General features: G+C 47.6%; 1 protein-coding gene and 1 non-coding gene across 3 annotated transcripts in view; one reads left to right on the forward strand and one right to left on the reverse strand.

Annotated features, from left to right (window-relative positions):
* The window catches only part of LOC144152189 (uncharacterized), a 648,411-nt gene that overhangs the window by 267,811 nt on the left and 357,943 nt on the right, over positions 1-22,657 (forward strand). The window lies entirely within an intron of this gene.
* On the reverse strand, positions 17,267-17,339 carry Trnat-cgu (transfer RNA threonine (anticodon CGU)). The gene has a single exon. It is a non-coding gene; the product is annotated as a tRNA-Thr (tRNA).

The following is a 22,657-nucleotide window of genomic DNA, read 5'->3' on the forward strand; positions in this document are numbered from 1 at the left end:
TTTAGTCTCATTTTTCTATGAAATCTGAAGTCAACGCGAGTTCTTGTCATCTCTGAAGCGAGTACAAACAAGCTAGTTCGTCATTTCGTTTCTTCATAACGTGCCTTCTTGCTAATGTTTACCCTGTAGCTGGCCTTAAAAACGATGCGTTAAAAATGGTGGCGCAGACCTGCTCATATGTCCCATATATACGGAATTAAAAGGATACAGAGCTCATATGGAGTATGACGCGCCGAAGCGTAACTAAAGCAGATATTATTACCAAAAACAAGGAAATCATTTGATTCCTAACAATAAGAACCTATGGAACAATTTCCGTGCTTCTATCTTTAAGAATGGGCGGTATTAGGCTCCGCATGTTTTCCGTATACTCCATATTTATGCAATTCATACATACAATGATTTTACGTTTCTGGTATCCTTATAGAGGGACAAACAGTGTCAGATCTTCGGACAGATATACAGTTCGTTATTATCATGTGTTTCTCAAAAATATCCCGTGTTTTATGGCGTCCTTGTGAAAGGCAACGTAGCGACAGCGTATTCCCACAATTACGTGTATACGGAACGTTTCAGGAGGGATAAAAGCGACATAAAAGCAAACACACACAAAGAAAACAGAGCTCGAGTTGAGCAAGAGCTGTTCTAACCAGAACAATAACAAAAGGTCTCAACAGATGGCGCTAGAGCAGTTCGAGGGCGGGAAAACTGAATAGAGTTCAGCAAAGCTTCATTGGAGTCATCGTGGGAGAAGCACGAGGGAAGGGGAACAGTGCGAGGGGGAGACAGGAAATGGTGCTGCGTGGCAGCGATGGCGGGAGACAACCATCTTTCGATGACATTTGCAGTTAAGAAGGCTGATACGAGCCTATTTTTGTTCTTGTTAAGATTTGCGATGAGAAGGGAAAGCCTGCAAAAACCTCCCTTATTCGCTGACAAGCACTTATATCCGTTGATCGTGATATTTTCAGGAACCCCGCCATATACGGATTGCATTTTTGCAGTTGCCCTCAGCGCCCGTGCAGGCGATGGAATTAATTTTGACTCACGCGCCGCCTGTGAACTGGAATGAGGAACTGCTTTCCAAACTTCCTTCGTCCAATCGCCCTCCGAGAGACAGTGGCCATCTTGAGCGACGTTGCAATTTTCTCGAAAGCGCAATGTATACACAACTCGAGAAGATAGCATGAGAAGTCAACAACGGCGCCTATTTAATATGTATTAAAGTTTACAAAAAAAAAACAGATTTGCTTTTCTAAATTCGTAGCACTTCAGGGGCCCGTTTTGTCGCCTTAGCTCGTCCGGGATCACGGTATCTCGCCACCCTAGTGACGCGTAACGTAACGCGTAGGCCAGCTAAACAGGGGCTTCCAAAATATCACCGCTCTCCCTGGTCGGGATGGAACCTGGGTCCCTCCCGTTACGAAGCCGATGTCAAACCCACTGGGCCACACGGGCACACGTTCTCGGCATGCAAAGGGTTGGGGGTGACCTTTACATTGTGTCGTTGCCGTGGAGGCTACCATTGCCAGGCCGCAAATAAGTACACAATGACATAAAAAAATCTAGAATTTCCCCACGTGAATACACATTAGCAGTGGCTTAGCTCGGCTATGCCAGGATATACGTAGCGTGAGCTAAGGTTCAGCTGGTTATTCTTAGCTCTCCTGGTTGTCTAGGATTAGTTTGATTATCATGCTTACTGCTGCTTCAATGACACACATAAACGCATTATGTGACACATGCATAGTTATCGAGCTGCTCCGGCGCAGCGTCGCCAATCGCCCCAGAGCTAAGCTGGTTGCACAGGCGCACGCCGGTGTTGCTGCGACGCACGAGCCATCGGTTGCACACCCGGCCACTTCTCGCATGATCATCAGGTTGACCGGGCCGCCACGTGGGGAACGGAGGTCGGCTTAGACGCTGAGCGCGTGGGGTGTGTGAGAGACGCTGGGCAGCGAGTAACGTTCTGTGCGCCGTGTGAAGTCACTTCTCCTCGCGCATGCGCAGCACGGCTCTCCAGGAGCCACGCGAAACTGCTCAACGCCGGCCAGTGTAGCTCACTGTACAAAAACTCAACCCAATGACTAGTTATAGACATTTTCAGGGTCCGCGGTGCCCTTTCTTGACTACTCTCGGTGCCAGCGCCAGGCTGATACTGAAACTAGTCGAGAGAGGGCGCCACAGCCCCTTTGGCGAGTCACTACTCCGCATTTGAGAGCTTCCACGCTGAGTGTAACTGCTTTAATTTTTTGAACTGCAAACTTTCTTTTTATGTCGTAAGGTTCCAAATGCTTTCATTTAGTTTTTAATTGACGTTGGTGTTGCATTTACCTATTTCGCATTTGTAAAAGCTGAGGCGTCCACTTTTTAACATGTACTACGGCCCTTTCGCCTGCGGGGGTAGCAACTGCTCCGGTCCTTTCATCGTTCCTCTGACGCTTATCATACGTCTAAATAGACTTCTTCGTAAGCATTCCATGATGCTATTCATAACTTTGAACACACATATTGTGTAAAACAAGTAGACATCGTCCAGCTCCACCTTTACTTCGTGCGGTGTTCTTCACACACAGCCGAACTTTGGTAACACATTGCGCACCATTTTTTTGTGCTCGGCCAGTCTTGTTTCCCTCCGAGTGGTGCACAGTGGTAAAGTCGATTTCATGTCTGGGTGGGGCTCTGAATGAGTAAGGGCTAGCACGCACCATTTAAACAGTCGCTATTGCTGGGTCAAGGAACGTCCATCTGCTGTGGCCTTCAAGGTTGAGCTTAACGTCCTTCATCTACCCGTACCACCTTCAGTTGCTGTCCAACTGCATTCGAGAAGCCTGCACGCGCTGCCATGATCAGCCCCAACTTCAATTGCGGAGTGAATAATAAATACCCCGCGTGCATACGACCACGCAGTTCTGTGTTCGGCTGAGACAGCCGCTGTTGCGAAGATTCGTCCCAATGCAATTGCGAATATTAGGATTCACCTCATGAACCGGACGCGGCCCCTAAATGCGGAACAAGGAACGCTGCTTCTCGGGACGAGCGGCAACAAAGGGTTGCTGCTCGCATATCGCCCGCGCACTTTGGTCAGTGGACTGGTGCGTCCCCGCACCGGGTTAAGTCCGGTGGGCGTGCAGTGCGGTAAGGTTGCTCGGCAGGCTACGCAGCCAAGGGAAGGGGCGGTGCATCGGCCGCTGCCCCGGGCAAAGCCGCTCCGCGCGTTTAGGAGGCGCCCGGAAGGAAGGTCGGTCAAGGACGGAGCGCTGGTCGGCCGTTAGCCGCTCCCAGTCGCCGATGATGGCTGCTTTGCGACGTGGTGTACTGGAGTCTGGGAGGCACTGGATACGGAGCGAATTGTTGTATCGAAGCGTTTTGTAGCAGTAGACGGTTTCACGAACTTGAACTGCGCCCTTGTGCATCGTGTCTGGCCGTTTAATCCACACCGTATACTATAACGCGGCGCTGTTTTTGGATGCGTTTGCCGAATGTGACGACACGCAACCGGTCGCAAACGACGATAGCTTGTTAGCTTCTAGTTATGCTATGTTCAAACTACCGACACAAAAGCCATATCGTGAGTTATGGAAGTAAAAAAACGGCGTGTCACGCAGTTCGGTTGGCTTATACGTGAAATGACGTCATTCTTTAACGTTATTACGACAGCTGCGGCAATAGTGTGAACCTGGCATAACCGAGTGCCGGCTTGAACCACACCTGCTACTGATTGCTATTGACGACATTGTTAGCGCTGAACGATGGGTACAAAGTAGGAATTCACGGACGACGCTGCTGTGGTTCGTCAGGTGTATTCCTATTCTGTGCCCAGTCTTTCAGCGCTGACAGTGTCGCAAGTACCATGCAACCAACAAGCCCAACATTCCGCCCGTAGTCTCACCCTGCGCGTCAACTCGTGGTTTACAATTTACCGCGCGCACGCAGCGAGCTGTTTGTTTTCTTCGTGTGTTCTTGTTCGATTTCTTGGTTGCGCGAACGCAGATTTTATCACGCGATGTATGGCGTACGTGACTCCAGCATTATTTACTTCATGTGTGTACGCACAGAAGTCGCGAAATCAGTCCGCTACACCGCTGTCGACCTTCTAGAACCCGCCTGAAGGGCGTACTACGTCCGAGTGAGCGAACGCGCATCGAGGTCTCAGATAGAAGCCAGGTCCAAGTTCGTCTGTTCTGCATTCTTCATGAAGTCTGTATTTCTTTTGAAGTCTCAATACGAATGTCATTAGTGGCGCTTAGGGATGTTGAGGATTCACCATAGTTCCATGCCTTCTTAAAAAGGAAGCAGTAATGGCTTGTGATACAGAGTCCACATCATGAGATAGATCAAGTGACCTGCTCAGAACGTATTAGCTGGAGTGGATTTCAGGTGTGTCATTGGGCTGTTCTTATGCTCGTGTTCATTAACAATGCCCTTCAGAAAGGAATTTACTGTTTCTTGTTTTACATCTTCGCAACGTTGCGAATTTTACCTGCGAATTTTACCCGCTACCTTTAAACGCAATCTATATCAACATCGCGTTTAGGTATAACGCCTGCAGGTATTAGTTTATAGACACCGGTGCGCACCTAGACGCTGTGTCTCACAAGTAGCAACGGCTTCGTGGCTGGCTCTGCGTATACCCCGCGAAGCCCTGTGCAAAGCGGGCAGGCGAGCCGGGGAAGATGCAGCCGGGTCGACGACCAGCCACGCCGCCACGGCGGCCGGGAATAGCGCCGGTCGCTCCTCTCAATAAGCGCTTAGCGATCTCGCCGCCTTCGCCTCCGCCCCTGATACACACAAATCTCACATGCAAGCTATACGCTAGCATCGCCTTCGTCGTGTTCGCGCTACCACCCGCAAAAATGAAAACCGAGCTGCGTTTGCCACTGAAACTGACGAACGAAGTCTCACCATTTGAAAAAATGTTTACGTCAGAACAAAGTCGTTGTAGACAACTAATGCCACTGTAATTTGTAAGTTCAGAGTTCAGTAGACTTCAAATTTACTAGTGTGTTCGTTGGGTAACTCCTGGTAGTACTAACTTGTTAGAGGGCAAGCTTGGGTAATGTCAGGCATTTTTAAAATGTCTCTGTGGTGTTATTGCGCGCTTGAGAACCACTTAACATACGGCTCTGAGTTATCCCAATGGTGGCGAGTCGATACGGCTTCTTCAGGGAGGTTCGGAGTGAGATGGCGTATCGAGTAGCATCAACCTCTTGTTGCGGAGACCTCCCGCTCAAAGAAGCGCGAAAGAACCAGGCTATATGTCACACCTCAACATAGCGTATACATACACGTCCGCTTGCTCCTGGCTAAGCTTCGGCCTCGCTCCGAATGAATATGACGGTAACGTGTACATAGTTTAACAACACATATATAACATGCAAATTATATTCAATAAAATGTTGACTGCATCTCGAGGCTTATACGAGTCGTTACGACACTGTCCAAAGTGTGTTAAGTATCGTACTTAGTTCCCCCCTTTTTTCTTGCCTTCCTGCAAGCCGGGATCGGCAGCTAACACTTTAGAGGGAGAATTTGAAACAGAAACAATGGGCTGATTTTTCGGCATGTAATACAGGTGACACCAACGCGACGCCACAAGAAACAGAACACAGCTCAGATATGTTTGCGTCACTCCCAACCAGAACTGTAGGTAATTCAAGTACCGTGCGGAAGTTAACTCTAGTTAAGGAGGACAGACAACCGATTTTTGTGGAGTTCGTGTCGTCTAGCTCATACGAAAGGCAGCGTTTTATATACCGGGGTAACCGCAAGGAAATTCTAAATAAACACGCGGAAACAATTTTAATTTTGCACTAAAATTTCTTAAGTTTGAAAAGTGGCGACGCGTATAATATAGTATCTAAACGCGACATCCTAACAACTCCGTCGATTTCAACCCGTGAATCAAAAACCGCATGAAGGAATAGAAAAAAGTTGCACGTGGTTGTTTTAGCCGGTGAGAAGATTTTAAATACGTCTTTTAATCTCACGCGCACTTAAAGTGTGTTGCCTCATGCCTCACTGTCATGGTTGCCAGCAATGCTTTTGGCGGCACGTGTACGGCTGGTAGATCTAAAAAAACTGTAGTTGATTCCTATGTCATAGGAATCGGTAAAACACGAAAGGAAATTGTGCAGCGAAATCTGCAGCTGATGATTTTCGGGTCGGTGGCTGTCTCGTGGGTGGGCTTGGTGAGCGACGTCCTGCTGGCAGGTCGCTTCGGCAAAGGTGTACTGGCGTCATTTCCGTGAAGGATATGACATCAGTGAAGACAATGTCTTGTTAGAATATAAAACCCGAGAACCAACACGAAGTATAACGTACTCTTTAGTGCTAAAGGTTGCTTCCCCGCAAGAAGACCCTGTGTGCAAGGGTGCACCCTTTACAGGCCTGTTGCTTCGTTGTACTGGCGTCACTTCCGTGACGGATATGACGGGAGTGAAATCTTCGTGAATCCCGGAGTAAAGCACTTTCGTGTTAAAATTCTGATTTCAAGAGTTCTAGAGCGCTCTTAGCAAAACCGTTTCGGGCCAAGGTGTTGCCTTTCATTTGGGATAAAGAAAATAGGCTCGACAAAAATCGGTTGTCTGTCCCTTTAGACCACCTTTTTTGCGTAACTGGGTAACTTTCAATTACTTTTTGTTCTGGCACTTTTTCGAAGAAACTACCGGCGTAATCTAGTGGTCGAATAGCTCATAACAAAGAGATTTGAGCGGTGGCGAGAATGGAGGTAAACCAGAGGAATCAAGCCGATGTGAGAGGGTCAGGTGTAACACTTGCGTTGCCCACTGCGGATGTGCAAGTCTTCCGCTCCGATGGTGCGGACATGAAAGATATAGGGGAAGTTCCTGCACATCCTGTAGTTGCAATCGATGGAATCAGTCAACTGATGAAAAAAAAATGTTTACAAAACCGTACCGAGAGGAGTAGTGCGACTCATTGTAGGGACGCATTGTAGGACGCATTGTAACGTAAACCAGGAATAAGTCACGTGTCGCGCTTTCGGTTACATTGTTCACCTACGGTCGCTGCGTTTCATCTACAGGCTCTCTGTACCTTGCCCGTGCAGTGAGCCATTGAAATGGCTACCACGCCGACAAGAAGCAATCCAAGCAAGCAGAATATTTGTGTTTAAGATTTATGCGTATTCCTGCATTATTTCTTCATTCCTTGTCTCTGCTTTTTTTTTTTTACGAGGAACCCTCGCTGGTTAGCACATACCCATAGCCACCAACCTCATAACAGAGTAATGCTCATACGTGAAACTATATAAATATATTAAACCAGTCTAGACCTGCCTTGACTCGAGGCAGACTTGAATCGTTACCCTTGAAGAGAAAAGCCTGGGAAAGTGAGAGAATTCGTAGATGCAAGAAGGGGCTTCTTCTGTCTTCCGTCGGACCATGCCCGCCCTAGTTAAAGGGTAAGGGCGAACGATCTGCGCCGGCGATCTAGCGGGCCCACTCCTCTACATGGAGGCAAGGTAATCGGGCAAGGCCGCCGGAACGTCCTCGCGATGAGGAGGCGAGTGAGGAGGGCGCCTGCCGACTCCCACCCAAGTGAAACGGCCTCGACCTTGCGAGGCCGAGAAGCATGGGAGAGGCTCGCTCAGTGCTCGTCGCGTGGGCCTGGTCCGTGCATCCGGCCCCGCTCACCAAAGCGCTGTCTGGTCGGTCGGGGATATATCATGGCCCGCACGGAGGTGCTCGTATGCGGGCAAATATACGTACGCCCTTACGCACTACCTCGAGATCCTACGGCCGACCAGGGCGTGGTATTTGTTCAGGCTAAAGCTGCTCTGGCCTATGTGTGTCTATGCATACCCTCACTCACATGCAAGCAAGAAAGCCGAGAAGATAGCTTGGGGGTGAGTTACCAAGTAGTTAGGATCAACTCGGATTAGAGTTGTGTGCGCGGAATATTTCGAATCCGGTGTCCGTTTACTATTTGGACGCATGATCAAAATGTGAGAATTATACATATGCTTGGAAACAATTTTAAAAAAGCCTATTTTGTAACACAGCAAAATTACATTTTGTGAATGCAAGAAGGCGCTGTGTGATACCACAGATTTATAAGCTTACTCTCAGCCATATGCAGTGGCTGAGGCACGTAAAGCATTATTTAGGGCATTTCTTGAACCTCTACGCTGACGTTAGGGGGCTCCGTTACTAAAATTATTGCGCCAAAAATTTTTCGAGAGCGCTGGGGGCGCACGAACACCACATGTAAGGGGTTCACAGGCATTACTTTCTGCTTGGTCTCCATATTTTTCAATTTGTGTTTCGCACAGATCTTCTTCAAGTACCGAAAAAAAGAACGATGCGTACGCATCTTCTCTCTCGCTCTCTTCCTCTATTTCTATATTCTTATATATATATATATATATATATATATATATATATATATATATATATATATATATATATATATATATATATATATATATATATATCAAAGTGTCAAGTCAAGGAAATCCCATCGTTATAACCGATAATTGTTATTTATAAGCGGGTTGCGAAATAAAAAAAAACGGAACCGAGCTCAAAACATTTCATTCGCATGCCTGCAACGCCATAATACTATACTACTAATTTGCGGAAAAGAAGCCACAGTCGGTCACCTTTGTTTGCCGCGTGTGGACCTGGCCCAAATATTTTCCAAGAGCAACTATAGGTGCTTCACCTAGCTGAGGTAAATGTCCTTGGCGGAAACAAACTCACTGAGGGTGTGTGTCACGCACTGGGCCTCCTTCGAAGACACTACCTGAGTAGGCTGCACAACCGCGTCATTAGAGTCGTAACTGTTGCACTTTTGGTGCAACAGTTACGACTCTGTTTCAATCGTTTCCGGATTCAATCGTTTCAACAGGATTCAATCGTTCTATCCGATATCGTGGCACTTGAGCATTGTAATAAGCGGTTTATTTTACCATATAATGATTACAAAAGGTGACGGGGCCATAGCTGTTCATGGTTATATCCGATATATTGTTATAAATGGTATCGTTATAAGTGGACTCGACTGTATATATATATATATACATATATATATATATATATATATATATATATATATATATATATATATATATATATATATATATATATATATATATATATATATAGTAGACTTTCAAAGGGGCCGTAAAATCTCGTTCGTGTTATCAGAAGTTCGTCTTAAGTGGAGGTTTTTTGCATTGTGTACGTTACAACAAAGCAGAAATGTTGTTCGTATCAACCATTGTGCTCGTATTAACCGACTTCGCCTTAACGGGAGTTAACTGTACATATATCGACCAGATTTAGGGGAGATTCCCAAGGTTGTGTAAGTTTCGGCGAGGCCGTAAGGCTGAGCTGAGGTGGATATGTCAAATGTTCCTTCGGATAACGATAAAATGGTATGTAACGATAAAATGATTATCTGCCCATGATTCTTCGTTTACTTTGTTGGGAACCGTTGGAATCAGCGCGTTCGCTCGCTCGCTCGCTCGCTCACTCACTCACTCACTCACTCACTCACTCACTCACTCACTCACTCACTCACTCACTCACTCACTCACTCACTCACTCACTCACTCACTCACTCACTCACTCACTCACTCACTCACTCACTCACTCACTCACTCATCTGATCCCTAAGCCTTACTAATCCAGGCACGCAAACAATCTACAACCCAAACTAAACTGACTAGAGGCAGTAGGGTGACGATGCATGGCTCGAGTGCTCCACTACTTGCCGGGGAGCGTCCGTTACGCTCCACGGCAAGGAACTGTCAGAGGGAAATCCCATTCTGGCGCCTACGTGATCGCACTGCTGCGTGTTACTGGGAGGAACCCATCCCGCGCATTTACAGCGCCGCATCTTCTTCGTCCCCCACTCGCGCGCGTGGGCCACCCGCCTGAGCGGCGGCATCCACGACAACGGCAGACCGAACGCCTTCTCGACCGGCGTTGTAAATCGGCCATCGACCCGCGCCCACCCTGTTTAGTTGTCTCTGCCACTTGGGAGCTGTAATTCTTCGGGTGCGGTTACGTAAGCCACAGCGACGACGAAAGGACAACCACCCGCGGAAAGGAAATATATCTGGCGACTAGTTAGGACCAGATAAATGGAGATTGCGATGCATTTGTTACTCTGTTACTCTTGCGCCGATGGAAGCAGTGGAGATGGTCTTTACTGGCTGCTTAGAGTGCGATGGGCTGGAGATACGCGAAAAAGGATCGGGTGATTTGTAGAGGAGAAAGTCCAGAAACAAGGATGTTTTCGTATCTCTGATTTATGAAATCTCACGCTTGTGTTTGCTCACTGAGATGTTCACTCAACGCTGGCATGTCTAACGTCACGAATGCATTTTGAATAGAAGACAGCAGAAGAGTTACGCGGACAGAAAGCAAACTCTCGCACTTAATGCCGCTGGCGGGATTTGCGCTATATACGTGTCCTTTGTGTACCGTCTTCGCGCAATGGATATGGGCCCAAACTTCCTCTCCTGGGGCCAACTTGACCATGATAATCGAACACAGGGGCCAAGAAATTAGTCGAACCGCTACGAAGGTTCTTGGAGATTTTCAAACCGCCCCGTCTCAAGTTACTTATACAGCTTATGCAATCGATGCTATAATTAGCGCATACACGCGATTTGGGACACCAGCACATACGTTTTAAAGCATGCGAATTATATGAGGTAGAAAATAGGCAGCATTCAATTACGGTTTCTAATCGAAGAAAGCCATTTTATCGCGGTACAAATACCGAGCCAGCTCTGGCGTATCTAAGCTTTCTGTTTAATTATAAATTGAATATGCGTTTAGCGTTTTCTCAAGAAGGCTGTATCGGAGATTCCAGTTTGAGTCTATACAGCAAAAAAAAAAAAACATTGCACAACCGTACACATGATAGTAAATTTGGACGCACGATCACGTCCAGATTACACACACATTAAAAGGGAAGACATTATGCTGAACGTACAGCGGTCATGATGACTAGTTCCTCACTCATATTGTTTTGTTATCCTTCCTCCTTTTCCTTGTGTTAATTTATGATTGATTGATTGATTGATTGATTGATAAATTGATTGGTTGATTGGTTGATTGATTGATTGATTGATTGATTGATTGATTGATTGATTGATTGATAAGTAAAGTTTAACGCGCCGACGCAACGCAGGCGATGAGACGCGGGGAAGTTGAGGGTTCCAGATTAATGGAGGTTCCAGATTAATCTCGTACATGTGCCTTGGCGTTTTTGCCTTTCGTCTCCATCAGAAAAGCGGCCGCGATTGATTGTGGGGTTTAACGCGCCGACGCAACGCAGGCGATGAGGCGCGCCGTAGTGGAGGGCTCCGGATTAATTTTTTACCACCTCGAGATCTTTAACGTGCGCCGAAATCTCGTACACACGGGCATTGTTGCTTTTCGCCTGCATCAGAAAAGCGGCCACCGCGGTCGGGAATCGAACCCGCAACCTCGTGCTCAGCAGCGCAACGCCTTAGCCACTGAGCCACCGCGGCGGGTAATGTTAATTTTTGAGCGCAGTACATGCTTGCTCTGCGGTGGTTACAACAGACGCAAGCAAAGATCGCTTACAAACGAAGCGTCGTTTTAGTTGTTGGCGGAAGGGGTAACGCGTTTGAAAGAAATCTGGTACCGTAACAACAGAATTTGACATTAATTATCATGACAATTATTATCACTAATGTGGCTTCAGATTACTCTGTTACTCTCCACTGAGCGCCGAATTCCTTAGTTTTCTTTCTAGTTGATTTTCGTGCACTTACACAACACGCGTGCGCGAAAGCATTACATCTCGCTGCCTGGGCGGTCTTGGTCCTTGCTGAGTGATGGAACATGCCGGCTGCTTTGTTTGTCTGCAACGGCGCACGCAAGACGCGCACATTGTAGCGAAGTTCATCCCGATGACGTGATACGTGTAATGTCGTGCAATGCGGAAGTACTCGCCCCAAAGGGAGAGACTTTTCCCGGGCTATGCGTGCTGCCTGTGTCGTTCACGCAATCCCCGACAGCCTGGACGGCGTGCGTATACGTACTTTCGCCTTCGCTTCCTCACCACTGACCTCGGCGGCATCCCTCCATAACTAAAGCGGAAGCTTTCTATAGTGGGGCTGATGGAATTCTGTCAAAAAAACTGATGCATTTCCCCATAGACCGGTTGGTCAACCGAAAAGCTCTGATAAGATCTCGGGACACACGGCGCGTGCGTGAAACCGGGCTTCCATTGCGTCAAAATGATTACTTGAAAATCTTGAAAATGGAATGGTTCTACGTAAGACAGTGTTACACGCATCGATCATGCAGAAGGAGTACAATAGTATAACTTTACCTCATAAACCACATATCGGCATACATTTAGATGGTTCGTAGATGCGCTTACTTAGTGTGCGAAAAATCGTCACAATGGTTCCTTCTTCGTTTGCGATTTGGGTCTTGGAAGTTATGACGATCGATTGGACGCACTTTCAGCGAAGGTTGAACGCACTTTTAGATTCTTCGGGAAAGGGTGGTAATTGTTGGTGCGGTGGAGCCTTCGAGCACACTTCGGTTCGGCTTGAGTTGCCCAAGTTTCACTTCTCGCCTGAGCGTGTCCCCTGCGGATGCTGGTATTCAAATTTACCGGGTCGCAGGTCGTGTACCCACCCTGTTAGTTGAATACAGTGCACGGCGTATTGATCTGTCCAAAGCGTTAAGGCATTCTACCTCGGCTTACATCTAGACGCTTCGTTTGCGGTGCAATGGGCGTGAAATTAATCGCCAAACAATTGTCTTTCGGGAATGACAACCATCGTCGTTATTCTCTACTCGCGTACGCATAGCCGATTCTCGAACATGAGCGCTCAGACACACGATAAAGAACTAGATATTCGGAATGGTGTGGTGGTGGTGGTGGTGGTGGTGGTCTTTATTGACGGGTGGACCTAGCCTTGCGTGGTATGCCGGCAATTGCTCACCCGATCAGCACCTTTTTACCGCTATGCGCGAGAATTCACCATGACTCGCTGAGGCTTGTGACACGTAAAAATTGCAGGATCAAACGAAAGATGTCCCTCCTCGTGATCCAATGGCCTTCCGGGAAAATTAGATCGTTCAAAGAGGCATGCGGAGCAGCCATCCTTCGCAGTTCTTTAAACAAAGCTAACCGCTCCTCCGCATGCTCTCGGACATCTTGCACTTTGCAAGTTTCCAAAAACGGTAAACAGAAATCACAATCACCGCTGTCGCTGGTACATTTGTATTGATAAAACGTGTTTTTTTTTTTTTTAATAGGACCGCACCATCTCGCAGTGTTTTGCCTCGTGCTCACCGAGCGCGCTAAGCAGAGCGGTCACTCTATCCAAAGAACAAGCACCACAGACACGCCTAACGCGGCCATGGACCCCGAAGCTGCGGTCGGCAGCGTTTGAAATATCGCGGCAGGCGAAGGACTGCGTGCGAACTTCGTGGGAGAAGCAGCGCGTCGTGCTATCTCGCCGTGTCTCGCGTGTGGTTGTCGGCCCCGGCGCACAGCTGGGCTATCGGAGAAACCCGTTCCCCGTCTCCGTTACAAGGAGTTCCTCTCGCTGTGCGCCGCTTCCTTCGGCTCTGCGTGCCGCCGATCGAAAGGCACGAAGGCGTCCCAGGGGTGAGGCGCCGAAGTCGAGACACGCGAAAGGTGTGCGCGGCGTCGCGTGAAGGCACGCACGCGAAGAAGGTGAGACCGTTCCTAGGGGGAGACGAGAAGACTCGCCGCTCCGCCACCCTCCCCTGCCGTTGGCAGTTGTCGCTGTGATGGCCAGACGACGTTCTTGTATAGTTCTCATTTCGTGTTGTGTGTGGGATTGAAGACATTACCCCGCAAAACATATCTTTTCTGGAGATCTATGGTTCATTCGTTTGTTTACGTGTGCGGGAAACCGCTTAGCTTTGTAAGAGGAGAAGGATGAAGCTAGTAGTGAGGTACGTAGGTTGATCAGGCATTGATCCGGTTGTATCATCTACGCTCGTTGCTATGGTTGAGGTAGTTAGGAGTGTGCTACAGAAATGTATAGGCAGGGGCGGGCTCGTAATCTTTCCAAGGCGCAACAAACTTTACGGCTTGTCAGTTGAAGAGTTGATTTATTGATTGATTGATTGATTGATTGATTGATTGATTGATTGATTGATTGATTGATTGATTGATTGATTGATTGATTGATTGATTGATTGATTGATTGATTGATTGATCGATCGATCGATCGATTGATTGATCGATTGATTGTAGGGTTTAACGCGCCGACGCAACGCAGGCGATGAGGCGCGCCGTAGTGGAGGGCTCCGGATTAATTTTGACCACCTGGGGATCTTTAACGTGCGCCGAAATCTCGTACACACGGGCGTTTTTGCTTTTCGCCTCCATCAGAAAATCGGCCGCCGCGGCCGGGAATCGAGCCCGCGACCTCGTGCTCAGCAGCGCAACGCCTTAGCCACATGAGCCACCGCGGCGGGTCCAGTTGATGAGTACCTGCAGCACCCTTCTGAAATAAAAGCTCACCTTTTTCTCGCTGCTGGTGTTAGTCATCTACAACATGGTCGCAGCCACAGTCAGCTGGAGTGCTGGCCCTACCGACGCTGGTGTCGACGCTTGGCCAAGATACACTGACACGGCGCCGAACTTGGCTCCTGAACTCGCGCTGGTTACTGTGCAGCAAGTCTGAGGGGCCAGTGCGAAGCCTAATGGACCTCCGCTGTCTCCCCGTCTGGGTGTTTTTTGGGTGGAGGGCCAACCTCCCTTTTGAGTCAGCTCCGTCACACCGTGGGGACCCGAAGCAGCAACGTAACATAACATATCGTAACGTGACATAACACAACAGAACATAACGTAACATGACATAGCATAACGTAACATAACGTAACATTAAAAAAACCATCATATCAATACAGTCGAACCTCGTTATAATGAACTCTGATATAGCGAATTATAGGCTATAGCGGACTAAATACGAACTTTGGTTGGTCTGATTTTATTTCAGTGACACTTATTCTTTTTACAACGAAACAAAAACCGCCAGAGACGCCCGCAGTATCGGCTATAACGAATAAATAGTTTGTTCACGCGAGGCTTTAAACTCGATAGCTAGTTTAAGAAAGCAAAATATAAAATATAGAATATAACGGTTTGTGAAACTACAAAAGTAGAAAAGTCCCTTTCGTGCGTGGACACTGTGGGAAAACTTCATCCGGCAGTGCTGTGAATAGCCGCCAGGCGAAGATAACATCCTTCGTCAGATAAATTAGAACGCAGGCCTGTTTTGTCAAACATATTTTGTTCTGTTGTAATTTCACGTTGCCATGTTCCGGTCCATTTAATTTGAAATGCCAAAAGGAGACAGCTAAGGATTACCTCGTGTATAGCGGGTTCAAAGCCTACTGCAGTAGAACGGACAATTGGGCTAATTCTTTCTAGTTTCTATGTTCTTTCTACTTTCGTCCCTGTTTTGTGAGCGCTTCCACCTTCAAGATCAAAGCCTACTGTAATGTGTTTGTTATCTAGGATTTTCGCGTGAGCCAGATTTTCGATTTGTTAGAGGCGATTTTTACCTCTACGGTTACAACGAATACCGGATATAACAAACTAGTTTACTGCCCCGATACTATTTCGTTATAACAAAGTTCGACTGTATCGCATCAATACATACATACGCACATACATATGCGCATACGCACGTACGTACATACGTACATACGTACATACGTACATACATACATACATACATACATACATACATACATACATACATACATACATACATACATACATACATACATACAAACATACATACATACATACATACATACGTACAACGTACATAAGCGCATACATACATACATACATACATACATACATACATACATACATACATACATACGTGCATGCATACATACATACATACATACATACATACATCTGTAACGACAGGTTTGATTGCTACTCTCTCTCTCTCTCTCTCTCTCTCTCTCTCTATTTGTCGTATGGAATCGAGCCGCTGATATACAGCTTAGCTCAGAACAGCAAGAACATCCTAGACTGCAAGCGCAACGTGTGTGACGCGTAGGTGTACGGAAAGGGTTCTACAACATTTTATGCAGAACCTTAGCTGGCTTCTCGGAAAGGAAATGAAAGAGTGACATCAGGGTGCACAAAGACAGCAGCGCACACAATCACACTGAGGCGCACGCACGCAGTAGTACGCTGAACAGCGTTCAGGAAAACTCGCAGCACAAGCTCAGTGAAAGCTGGCTAGCGCGTGCCAGCCAGATGGGCACCGTTAATGAGATTGTTCAGCTCAAGGCAGTAACCTGATGTGCCCGGCCGGTGAACATCAAAGCAGCAGCCTCTGCATCAGCGATCGATTACAGCGGTGTGTTTCAGGCTTTTTTCTCAGAACGCTTCGCAACTGCGAGAAACCGCGGCCCCTACGGGCAGCGCACGGCGTTTTGGCGCCAACCGTTGGCAAATCGAAGCGAATCGATTCTTATTCGCGTTTTCTCTGTCACGTTTTGGTCACTCCGCCTATTCATTTCCGCTGGGCCACAGCCCACTTTTGTCTCTGTTTTCGGGCTTTACGTAAATGTAGGGTACACTTCCGCCTTCAAAATCACTGTTGCGTTGCGCTTGACTGTCCGGTGGTCTGTTCTGACCTCTCTTCAAATAATAAACGCATACTGCTCACGAACCTTGCATCTTCGCAACGGTATAGATGCAACCAATCGCACTTACAAAATTAAATACAAACAAACAAATAAATAAATCAATAAATAAATTGCGGGCATGGCATTACGTATGTGTTTTGGAGACATTAATCTGCGAACACCTTATCATCATTAGCATATCCATTGCGGGCACCAAAGGGTACGCTTTCGCAACCCTCATAACCGGGCCCTCATCGCCGTTATCATCTGTGTAAAATCATCATCCTGCGATATCTGTTCTTGGAAATTTCGGAGTGGCGTAATAAACCAGGTTTATTAAGAGAGACCAGGTTCTTAAGAAACCAGGTTTATTAAGAAACCAGAGAGAGAGAGACAGACAGACGGACAGACAGACAGACAGACAGACAGACAGACAGACAGACAGACAGACAGACAGACAGACAGACAGACAGACAGACACACAGACAGACAGAAATAACAGTTGGCAGTCAAGAATGCCTCGGACGAAAAGGGGAGACTGTGGTAGGTCTTTGAAACAGATGAAGAATTTTGAAAGACAGAAAGAAAGTGGAGAAAAAATGCCCGCCGGGTGGGATCCGAGCCCACGACCTCCAGAATACGCGTCTGGTGCGATAACCGCTACGCTACCGGCGGGGCTCTTTCCCCACAACTTTCTCGGGTATTTATGTCAAGGTATTTTATTTCCTGCGCTTGGGGTGGTAGCCAGAGCTATTCGGACTACTCGGGGTGAAGGGGATCTTCCTTTTAACCTCCGGGCCGCGACAGGAGTGTCTGCGACATGTCGAGAGTGCTCGACCAACGTTGAACCCTCTTAAGCTCCCTACGGCACCAAGACTGCGAGAACTCTGGCCTTCGCTATGCATGTAGTGAATCAGAATGGGAAAAGGGGGTTCGTTGAATTAAGACTGAAATAATGGTTGGCAGTCAAGAATGCCGCGGAAAGCAAAGGGGAGAATGTGGTAGGTCATTGAAACAGATGAAGAATTTTTAAAGGCAGGAAGTGGAGAAAGAAATTCTTTCACACACACACACACACACACACACACACTATATATATATATATATATATATATATATATATATATATATATATATATATATATATATATATATATATATATATATATATATATATTTTGCTTTGCATTGTCAATGCCCAAAGCCTGCTATAAAGCTTAGAAGGCGCCCTGGCGATCTTGGGGGAACAGCAGTATCGACTCGAGTACGGAATCGCTGCTCCGTACGCTTACGCAACAGAACGCGTCGACGGGTATTCAGTTCCGAAGACGAGCGCCTTGACAATAGCGCGGAAACCAGGCCAACCCATCAGAGAGTTCACTGTTTCCCTGAGAAGATCACGTACGCGATACCTCTAGACAGTTGTAGTTGCACTGCGTCTGCATCATTACATGGGCGTCAGTTGCATCGTGACGGCCGTGGACTATGTCGGAAGATTCCGCGCCCGATCTCGAGCTCGGCAGAGAATTCCGAAACGATTTACGCGGAGGAATGGTGTTTCTTCCGGCCCATCTACCTGCTTCAGTGAGCCATTCGCGGCACGAAATCGGCACCATTTTCCCCTCCTTTTCTTTTTCGAGTCGTGAATGTGCTACTGGCGTCACGCCCGTGTGTGAACTCGTAGTCTTTAGCGTTGCGAACGGACGGACTGCATTGTCGCTGGGGTATTTTTTTTTTTTTTTTTCGTTTTCGCAGTCTGTCTTTTTTGCAAGGGGATGCTATGTGTACGGACCCGTGCCTATTTTGAGAAGTTATGTCAGTGTAAAGTATTTCATAAGTTGTACGCAGTAACACGTGCACCTGATTTTACAGGTTTCAAGCACAGCTTATTCGTTGTAGGCTTTTTTTTTTCTTGATCCGTATTAACCTGACTCTCCGTGAATATCTTTTTGGCGACAATGATTCAGTTTTCAATAATGCAGTATTTATATTAACGGCGCATGCACTGTGTTGACGCTGGCAAACCGTGAGTGTTAAATGTATAATTTTTCGGCATCGTAAACCGAAACTTATTTCCATTGAGGATACGCATTCACGGCACCGCTAGCGAATAACTGTACTTGCCGCAGAGCGCGGATACACCAGTACTTAAGTGTGAGTTAGTCAATTTTCGTCGACGCAAAGCACATCGTTATACTTATAATCAAACAGAAAACACTAATCCCCACTTTTTTCGCGCACGTGACTAAATCACGGCTTATCAAGTAAATTGGAAGTACGGATGGCCAAATTGCGAATACTGTGATTGAATTGTATAAAGGCTTGAGTTGGAATAAACAGCAAGATTGAGAATATCAGTGTATTGCTTAATAAGAACTTACCCGCTGCGGTGGCTCAGTGGCTAAAGCGTTGCGCTGCTGAGCACAAGTTCGCGGGGGAGGAGGGGGATAAAAATCTTTATTGTGTACCACGGGTTCGATTCCCGGCCGCGGCGGCCGCTTTTCTGATGGAGGCGAAAAGCAAAAACGCTCATGTGTAACAGGGTTTCGGCTCACGTTAAAGATCCCCAGGTGGTCAAAATTAATCCGGAGCCCTCCACTACGGCGCGCCTCATCGTCTGCGTTGCGTCGGAGCGTAAAACCCTACAATCAGAATTAAGAAGAACTTGCTGTAAGGGTGTTAACGACCATTCGTTGTGGAAGGTAATGTGAAAGCTGGCAAGATGCCCGCACCACAAATTTCAGTCCCAACTTACCGTGTCGTCAAGAAATTGCGTCCTAGCTGAGGAAGGATCTAGAGATATTTATATTGAGATTTATCACGCGTCCTTAAGTACATGGATGATAAGATTTTATATGGCCTGCCTTTGCAAGATATTGCTTCCCTTCAGCCTTCAAAACTTTTGACTGCGTGCAGTGATGCCAGCCGCTGTTGTCAGCCTGAGTGAGTGAGTGAGTGAGTGAGTGAGTGAGTGAGTGAGTGAGTGAGTGAGTGAGTGAGTGAGTGAGTGAGTGAGTGAGTGAGTGAGTGAGTGAGTGAGTGAGTGAGTGAGTGAGTGAGTGAGTGAGTGAGTGAGTGAGTGAGTGAGTGAGTGAGTGAGTGAGTGAGTGAGTGAGTGAGTGAGTGAGTGAGTGAGTGAGTGAGTGAGTGAGTGAGTGAGTGAGTGAGTGAGTGAGTGAGTGAGTGAGTGAGTGAGTGAGTGAGTGAGTGAGTGAGTGAGTGAGTGAGTGAGTGAGTGAGTGAGTGAGTGAGTGAGTGAGTGAGTGAGTGAGTGAGTGAGTGAGTGAGTGAGTGAGTGAGAAAAACGTGTATCTGGACCGAAGAAAATAAACAAGAAAATCGGCGGCATTCGGCTCGTTTATTATTTTCTTAGTGGATACGACATTACCCTTTAGGCAGGCACCGTGATCCTCCTAAAAAATGTGCCCACAAAAGGCTATGCGACCGGTCCGAAAAAAAAATAAAGGAAGCCCACGCTAACGCGTAAGACGTGAAGGTATTGAAGCTGTACGAAACCTTCACGATCATCACGACGGTTCAAGTCCACGATTGCAGCCGATTTGCTCCTTTTTCGCTGCCGCAACGACATATACCCCATTATCGTTGCTAGGTGTGAGCTTCCTTCATTTTTTTCGAAGTGTTAATTATTTGACATCACCTTGGAGGGGCGTACGCTATGACGTGTCTTTCTCGTCCAGAGCAAGTGTTACCACTATTAGAACGAACGCAGGAGATCTTATTTTTAATTGCCAATCTCGGCCAATCTTTCTAAGTGGGTGTGCTTGACTTGAGAAACGTGCACTGGGGACGCTGGGCGATCGCCGCGAGGCACGCGCACACGAGCGCTCGACGTTCTCTTGGTATTTTTAACCGTGGACACGATGCGCTAGCGATTTGCTAAACAGCTTCGCTGTTTAAAAAAGTTCTACGGCTTCGGTGATGTCTCAGAGGCTTCTCCGAGACCCCCATTTTATTTGTTTATCGTATTTTGCGCTCCCTTTAATTTCTCTCCGCTCTCCTTTCTTGTCCTCTTCTGAGCACTTCATCTCTTTCGAAAACGCTATCTTCAAAATCAACCAATAAGAGCGAGGTTCGCACGAGTAGCCCGGAAACGTTTCATCATGTCCGTATCTCCATCAGCGCATTTGACCGCTCGGTAGCGGCCTCCTCGTTTCCATTTCGCGCATGCAACGAGCGGGGAGGAAGTACTAAACCACGCGCGGACACAACCTGGATAAGGGTCTCGGCTAGCGACGGTGCCCCGTCCTTCCTGGCCAATAAGTGCAATGTTATCGCTGCTGCCGGACCTTGCGGACACCTCGTCCGGCCTCGGTGCAGTTCGCTCGGACTTGCACGCGACGTGGCGCGCGCCGCTTGGACAATGCAATAAACCTGCGCAGCCAGATCGGTCCCCGAACGCAGCTCGTTTCGGGAGACCTTGTGCCATGCCGTTCAAGATCGGGGGTTCTTCTTTTGCGGGCAGGCTTTTCTAACCGCTGCGTTGGAATATTTACCACGCACGGTATGTCGGTCGGGGTCATGCTGTTATCCTTAATTAGAAGATGTTATAAAGCCACGACTTAGTGTAGCTCAAAAACAAAAATCGACGAAGGACACAGGGTGGCCACGGGCACAAGCGCTAACTTCTAAGTGAGTTTTATTGAAAAAATGCGTGAATATAAAGGCTGGGGCGGGATATTATCAGGAATAATTTTGTGTGCAAATTTTATCATGCTTTACTTTTGTTCTGTTCTTTTCTATCTTTGTTTATTTAAGATAATGTCCCGCCCCAATGTTTAAATTCACCAATTTTTTCAATAAAACTCAGTTGGAAGTTAGCGCTTGTGCCCGTCGCCTCCCTGTGTCCGCCGTCATTTTTTTTTTTTTTTGTGCTACACGAAATCGTGGATTACCGCTACCAAAGCCCAAACCCAATTTCTGATATGTTATAAAGGTTCGTTCATGTCAGGCTGTGACCTACAAAAGATACCAAGAATACCTTTGAATTAGTCGAGACAGTACACGGGCTACGACGTATTTCTCTGGGTATATTCCTCGTCGGCAAAATTTACTACCATCGGGAGTAAGGTGACCTGCGTTCCATTTCCCAGTCGCGTGTGAATGCGCCGGAAGCATTTTGCATAATCCGTCCACGGCGACGGTTGCCGCACGCGGTGGCTTAGCGGTTAACGCATTCTGCCGAACATCACGAGTACCGTACGTGGGTTCGATCCCCGGCTGCATGCAGTTGCCTTCTGAGAGGAAACACGGAAGCACACGAGTCGTGCGTGAAATTTCGGAGCACGTTAAAAGGACCACGCGTGGTCAAAAACGAAAGAAGAAACAGAGTTCGCAGTGACTCACAGAGCCACAGCTTTGCTTCGGCATGTGTAGCACGAAATCTGGTGGATTCTCCTCTGCTGTGGAAGTGTCAACAACACGAGTCACTTTTTACCCCTTCCAGCTCAGTGTCTGTTTTTGTACACGTGAAGTAGGTGCGAGTGAAAGCAAATTCATCCCGTCTGCGTTATCTCTCCGATGTAAACGGGCACGGCACGGCAGTTTGTTGTCAGTGCGGCGACGTGCATACCAGCGCAGCATACACGATGGGGAGACGCGGAGAGTGCGGACGTTTAGGAGACAGTGCTCGTGTTTTATGTCACGGTCACGCACTGGCGGCAAAACCAACAGCACTGCCCGCCCGCCGCAAACCGGATTCAAACAAACCTCGCCAGTTGTACCGCGAGGGAACGTGCACGCGGCGTCTGGCACCGAGACCCAGTCTTTGCACGTAGCGGAAACAAATCTCTGGTTTCTCCCGCTGGTCGTTAAATACCGGTCGAAACGCCCGAGCTTCGCGGTGCGCGCGCCGTTGACAGCGTCGGAGACAGCGGTATTGACCTTCTCTTTCTTAGCTACCATGCTAAGCGCACGTTGGGGGATCTCCTGAATTAACGTCCACGGGGGCAGGCTCGTGAAGGCGGTCATGCTTC

The sequence above is a fragment of the Haemaphysalis longicornis genome, unplaced genomic scaffold (assembly GCF_048455015.1).
Source record: "Haemaphysalis longicornis isolate Haplotype H1 unplaced genomic scaffold, Haemaphysalis longicornis Haplotype H1 scaffold_9, whole genome shotgun sequence".
NCBI classification, from domain to species: Eukaryota; Metazoa; Arthropoda; class Arachnida; order Ixodida; family Ixodidae; genus Haemaphysalis; species Haemaphysalis longicornis.